Genomic DNA, 6,633 nt, shown 5'->3' with positions numbered 1-6,633 from the left:
GTTTTCTTGTATCTATTTAGTTTCCATAGAATTGTTGCTCAAAATTCTTTGTCAGTCATTTCAAGGACTTCCTGTTCTATAGCATCTAGAACTTGAGAGTTATTATTTTCCTTTGGTGGTGGTGTACTTTCTTGGTTTTTCATATTTCTGGTATCTTTCCTTTGGTGTTTAGTCACCGTGGTGGGGGGGTTTCATGGTCCACTCATTCCACCCTGGTGTCTGGCCTGGATTCCATAGGGACTGTCAATTCAGTGCAGCCACCTCAGGGCCTGTGGACAGGCAGCTCTGGCCTCTCTGGGTGGTGGGGACACGCCTGGGCTGAGGGTACCATGGTGTGGAAACTGCCTGTTCCAGCATGGCTGGCTCAGAGCTTCTCTTGGGCCTCCTAATTTTTCTTTTTTTACCAGTGCTTTTGGAGTCTTATTCATAAAGTCTTTGCCTAGTCCCACCTCCTAAAGTATTTTCCCTGTGTTTTCTTTTTGGAGTTTTATAGTTTCAAGTCTCATATTTAAGTCTTTAATCCACTTTTAGTTGACTTTGGTATATGGCAAGAGCTATAGGTCTAGTTTCATTCTTCTATGTATGGATGTTCAGTTTTCCCAGCACCATTTAATGAAGAGACATTCTTTTCCCCAGTATATGTTCTTGTTGCCTTTGCCAAAGACCAGTTGGCTATAAGTATGTGAGATGATTTCTGGGTTCTCTATTCTGTTCCATTGGCCATTACCAAAAAGATAAAGAAAAAAAACAAATGCTGGAGAGATTGAAGAGAAAGGGGAACCCTCCTAAACTGTTGGTGGGACTGTAAATCAGTGTAGCCATTATGGAAAACAGTATGGAGGTTCCTCAAACAACTGCAGATGGAACTACTATATGATCCAGCAATCCCATTGTTGGGCACATACCTAAAGGAATAGAAATCATCATGTTGAATGGATACCTACATTCCATGTTCATCACAGCTCTATTCACAATAGCTAAGAGTTGTAACCAACCTAAATGTCCATCATTGGATAACTGGAAAAGGGAAATGTGCTATATTTACGTAATGGAATACTACTCTGCCATAAAAAGGAATAAACTACTGCCATTAACAGAACCATGGATGAACTTAGAGAAAATTACATTAAGGGAAATAAGCCAGGCACAAAAAGAGAAATCCCACGTCTTCACTGATAAGTGGGAGCTTAATGAATGAATAAATGAATGAATGAATAAATAAATGGAAAAGAAATAAAGATACAACCACAATAATTTGCTAAACTTTCAAGAGGAGAGAATGGAACTGAGGCCACCAGAGGCAGGAGAGGGGAAGGATGAGGTGGGGGTTAGCAAGAAATTGGTAAAGGGCCACAAAAAACTGATTACATTGTACAATACTGAATATACTAATTATCCTGATTTGAGCATCATGTATTGCACACAGGTATAGATATTTAATGCTATACGCCACAGATATGTACAGTTATGTTTCAATAAATAAATAAATATGCAAAAAATGAGTGTACGGAAGGAGGAAAAAAGAAGAGAAAGGAAAGTATAAGGGGAAAAGGGAAGGGAAGGAAAAGAAAAGAAAAGTTTGTGCACAACATATAAAGAACCTACTCTGGAAGAAAATCCTACTCAAGGAACCAAAGAAAATTCCTTGTGAGTATCTCCCACTTCAGAAAAGCAAAAATAAGTTGAATCAAGTAAAATTTAACAGATTAAATGTTTAAAATACATAATTAAATGAAATAGATAATGCAGAACTTAGTAAGCAATTTGAGAACAAAACATATACCATTTCCAAGGTAAAAAATAATTTTGAGATGACAGGGAATCAGACAGATATATAAAAGACTTGAAATAAGCATTACTAATGCAAGGGAAGAGGGAAAATTTTTTTGGCAGTCAGATAGTAGATAACAGAAATGACGGTCAACATAATTAATCCAAATAAAATCACTGATTTTCTTTAAATATAAAAGCTAAAATATAAAACAGGGAAAATATTCAAACGTAGAATATAAGAAAAATTATTGGCCAAAACACAAAATGTAATATTTGAATCAAAGCATGAAGACTATCTAGTGTTCTGATATATGTTGATATAATGTGATCAACCCAGAGACCTATTCTGACTAGGTTTCTGAACTTCAAACATATTTAGGCAAGAAAAAAATTACTATTTTTATGGAAGAAAAAATTAATATATTCTCAGACTTCTCCACAGCAACATTTAGTGTCAGAAGACATTATAGTAATGTCTATAAAAGTCTGAGGAAACAACGTAAAACAAGGATATTTTACCTAGTCAAGCTGTTATTTGACTACAAGGCAAAAAGACATACATTCTCAAATGGAAAGAATTGAGGAATACAAACACCTTGGCTCTTTCTAGTTAAAAGTAATAAATGGAATAACTCTGAAAAGTGTTGCTTATTGCCACAATTTAAAAGGCAAATCAATTTTTTTTTTTTTTAAAAAAAAAGAAGATTCAAAAATAGAAAAGCCATTTGTGATGAATTACATTTGGCCACATTTTTTTGGTCATTTTTCCCAGTGAAAAGGGGAGTTTTGGTTTTTTAACTCATACCCTGAATCTGCAGCAGAAATGGTGCTGTGATAGTTCTAGGCCTAGCCTTTAATGGGACTGACAACTTTGCTTCTCCCTACATGGAATGCACATTCTTGGGATGCTCAAGCCACATGGAGAAGCCATGTTAGCTTCCAGCCACAGCCAGCACCGACTGTCACATGTGCATGAGCCATTCTGGATGTTCTGGCCTCGCTGAGTTCTCAGATGACTGCAGCCCCACCTGATACCACATGCAGTAGAAAAACCACCCTGCAAAGCCCAGTCAACCCACAGAACCATGGGAGATAATGTCATCGTTGTTGTAAATCATTAAGTTTCCAGGTGTTTTGTCACACACCATTGGAAAACTAAAACACTACTGTAAAAGGATTGGTAGTAAGCACTAAATCTATTTTATTTATTTATTTATTTACTTACTTACTTATTTATTTATTTATTTATTTATTTTTGTCCATTTTGAGACCGGCTGCACCGCACTCAGCCAGTGAGCGCTGTGAGTGCACTGGCCATCCCTATATAGGATCCAAACCCACAGCAGGAGCACTGCTGCGCTCCCAGTGCTACACTCTCCCAAGTGCGCCACGGGCTCGGCCCACTAAATCTATTTTAAAAGACTAAACATCTGTGAAAATTAAAGTTATGAAGCAGGATATAAATACTTACAATGATTGCAATGAGAAAAAGAATAGCATAAGTAGAATGGCTACTATTTCACTTTGGGGATAAGCCATAGTCCTTCCAATGGCCTACAATGGCCACCTTGATCTGCCCTTTCATCCTGTCAACTTTTCTGTCCTTTTCTATTCCTTTTCTGCTCCTCTCTTCCCTCACTCCACCCCAGCTGTGCTGGCCTCCTCACTGGTCCTAGAACTATTGGCAGGAATGCCTTAGAGATGTGATTTAGTTTTCCTTCTACCTATAATGGCTACCCCAAACATCTGATTGACTCACTCCGTCACTTCCTCTCAGATCTTGCCTTCAAAATAAGTTGTTTAAGAGCACTCCTTCTTCTCTGACTCCCACACCTGCTACCCCTCTTCACTCTTACCTATTTCTTTTTTTATTTTTCATATACTGCATTATTATCAAGTTTATTTTCATTATGTGTTTTCTATCTCCCTCTGTCTAAATTACAAGCGCCACAAGGGCATGAATCTCTTTATTTTATTCACACAGTTATCCCAAACAATTAGAACAGTTCCTGGCTCAGGGTAAGTGCTCAATAAACATGAATTAATACAATTTGTAAGATGGAGAATGCTGATTTCCCCTTTTATGCTAGGGAGTCAATGATGCATAAAATTCAGTATGTACTTTTAAATGCATTTAACATCTTATGCTTTCCATAATGTCCTTATAATATTTGTCTTAAGTTCTATGATTTCTTTATTTTAAATTTTTTTAATTTAATTTTTAAAATTTTTAATATTTTTCTGTTAAACTCATACAAAATAATTTTAATACATCTATGTTTTAAAAGAGCGTTCATCATACGATCCCATTTTTGTAAGCTTATATCTTTGTATACAGATAGAAAGACCTTACCCTTCTCTCTGCTTATGTGCATACATTGTATGTGAATGGATGCACACTTAATATTAACAAAGGTTATTTCTAGGGGCTGGTATTTGAGCATTTGTTTACTCCCTTCTTTCAGTCCACTTGCATTAATTGGATTCTTTATAGTAAATATTAATCTGTTGTAAAAATTATAGAGTTAAATTTAAAAGATAAATTACTTATTGCCTACTGAGGCATCACTGCCTAAATATTCAGCCAACCACAAGGCCTCTTTCCAGAGCATCGCTTCACATACAAGATGTCAGGCTGTGATAGGCATAACCAGTTTCTGAGGATGTCCCTCCTGGAGGGCCAACAGAGACAACAGGAATCCAGGTAGTTTGGAAGAGGAGTCAGAGATCAGCAAGAAACTACACACAAGAGCTGATGAGGTTGGGTCTGGCCATAAGTCTGAGGCAAGAGGGGTGAGGGGGAGTTACTGAGCAGGAGCCTCTTGTTACTCAATGAGAACAAATCCCCATCACACAGCAACTCCGATAGGTGAGGCCAGGAGGAAGAGTGGGAATGATGTGCATGGTCAGGATGGAGGAAAACCACCTCTATGCATTGGACATGGTAACTGGCTCCACTGGGTTGTCATACACAGGTATGGAGCACTAAGCAGAGGTCTAATTGAATGTGTGCAGGAAGAGAAGCTTATCACTCATTTAGTCAGCATGTACTTCTTGCCTCATACTTTCTGGTACCAGACATACAGTAACATATAAGAGAGAACCCCTCACCTAAAGGAACTTACAGGGGTTATGTTATGTTGCCCAAAATGTATATGCTGAAAATCTAACCCTTAGTACTTCAGAATGTGTTTTATTTGGAAATAGTGTCTTTGCCGGCGACCAAGTTGAAATGAGGTCATTATAATGGGCCCTAATCCAATATGATTGTGTCTTTATAAAAAGGGGAAATTTGGACACGGAGATAGACAGGCTCACAGGAAGAATGCCTTGTGAAAATAAAGGCAAAGATTGAGGTGATGCTGTACAAGCCAAGGAATGCCAAAGATTGCCAGTAAACCACCAGAAGCCAGGGAAGAGGCATGGAACAGATTCTCCTTGACAGCCTGCAGAAGGAACCAACCTAGTGACACACTGATCTCAAACTTCTAGACTCCAGAACTGGGAGACAATAAATTTCTGTTGTTTAAGAAAACCAATTTGGGGTACTTTGTTATGGCAGCCCTAGCAAACTAATATAGGTGGAAAATGACAAGAAATAAGTAAATATTTGTCACTTTCTGTCTTTTTGTTAATAGCCAGTCTGGCTGGGGTAAGATGATACCTCAAAGTGGTTTTGATTTGCATTTTCCTGATGCTTAGTGATGTTGAGCATTTTTTCATATACCTGTTGGTCATTTGTGTGTCCTCCTTTGAGAAATGTCTATTCAGCACCTTTGCCCATTTTTTAATCAGATTGTTTTTTTCCTGTAAAGTTGGTTGAGCTCCTTGTATATTCTGAATATTAATCTCTTGTCAGATGCACAATTTGAAAACACTTTCTCCCGTTCTGTAGGTTATCTTCTCAGTCTGTTGTTTCCTTTGCTGTGTAGAAGCTTTTAGCTTGATATAATCCCATTTGTTTATTGCTGTTATTGTTGCCTGTGCTTTTGGGGTCTTATTCATAAAGTCTTTGCCCAGTCCTACATCCTGGAGTGTTTCCCTTATGTTTTCTTCAAGGAGATTTGACGTTTCAGGTCTTATATTTAAGTCTTTAATTTTGAGTTGATTTTGGTATCTGTCAAGAGGTACAGATCTAATTTCATTCTACATATGGATATACAGTTTTTGCAGCATCATTTATTGAAGAGGCTGTCCATTCCCCATTGTATGTTCTTGGTGCCCTTGTTGAAGACCATTTGGTTGTAAATACATGGGTTGATTTCTGGGTTCTCTATTTTGTCCCACTAGCTGTTATCAAAAAAAAAAAAAAGAGAGAGAGAGAGAGAGAAAGAATAAAACAAATGTAGAGAGAAAGGGGAACCCTCCTACACTGTTGATGGGGCTGTGAAATAGTACAGCCATTATGGAGAACAGTATGGAGGTTCCTGAAAAACTACAGATAGAACTGCCACATGATCCAGCAATTCCACTACTGGAGATATATCCAAAGGAGTGGAAATCATCATGTCAAAGGGACACCTGCATTCCCATGTTCATTGCAGCTCTATTTACAATAGCCAGGCTATGGAACCAAACTAAGTGTCCATCAACGGATAACTGAGCAAGGAAAATGTAGTGTAAATACACAATGGAATAATACTCAGCCATAAAAAAAGAATGAAATTCTGCCATTTTTAGCAACATGGATGAGCTTGGAGAAAACTATGCCAAGTGAAACAACCCAGGCACAGACAGAGAAATACCACGTCTTCACTCATAAGTGGGAGCTGAATTCATAAACAAATAAATAAATAAGCAAAAAAAGTGAGAGAAGGGGGGGAGAGAGAGAGAGAGAGAGAGAGAGAGAGAGAGAGAGAG

This window comes from Galeopterus variegatus, unplaced genomic scaffold, assembly GCF_000696425.1.
Source record: "Galeopterus variegatus unplaced genomic scaffold, G_variegatus-3.0.2 Scaffold8, whole genome shotgun sequence".
Taxonomy (NCBI): Eukaryota; Metazoa; Chordata; class Mammalia; order Dermoptera; family Cynocephalidae; genus Galeopterus; species Galeopterus variegatus.
This window is presented reverse-complemented; position numbering follows the sequence as displayed.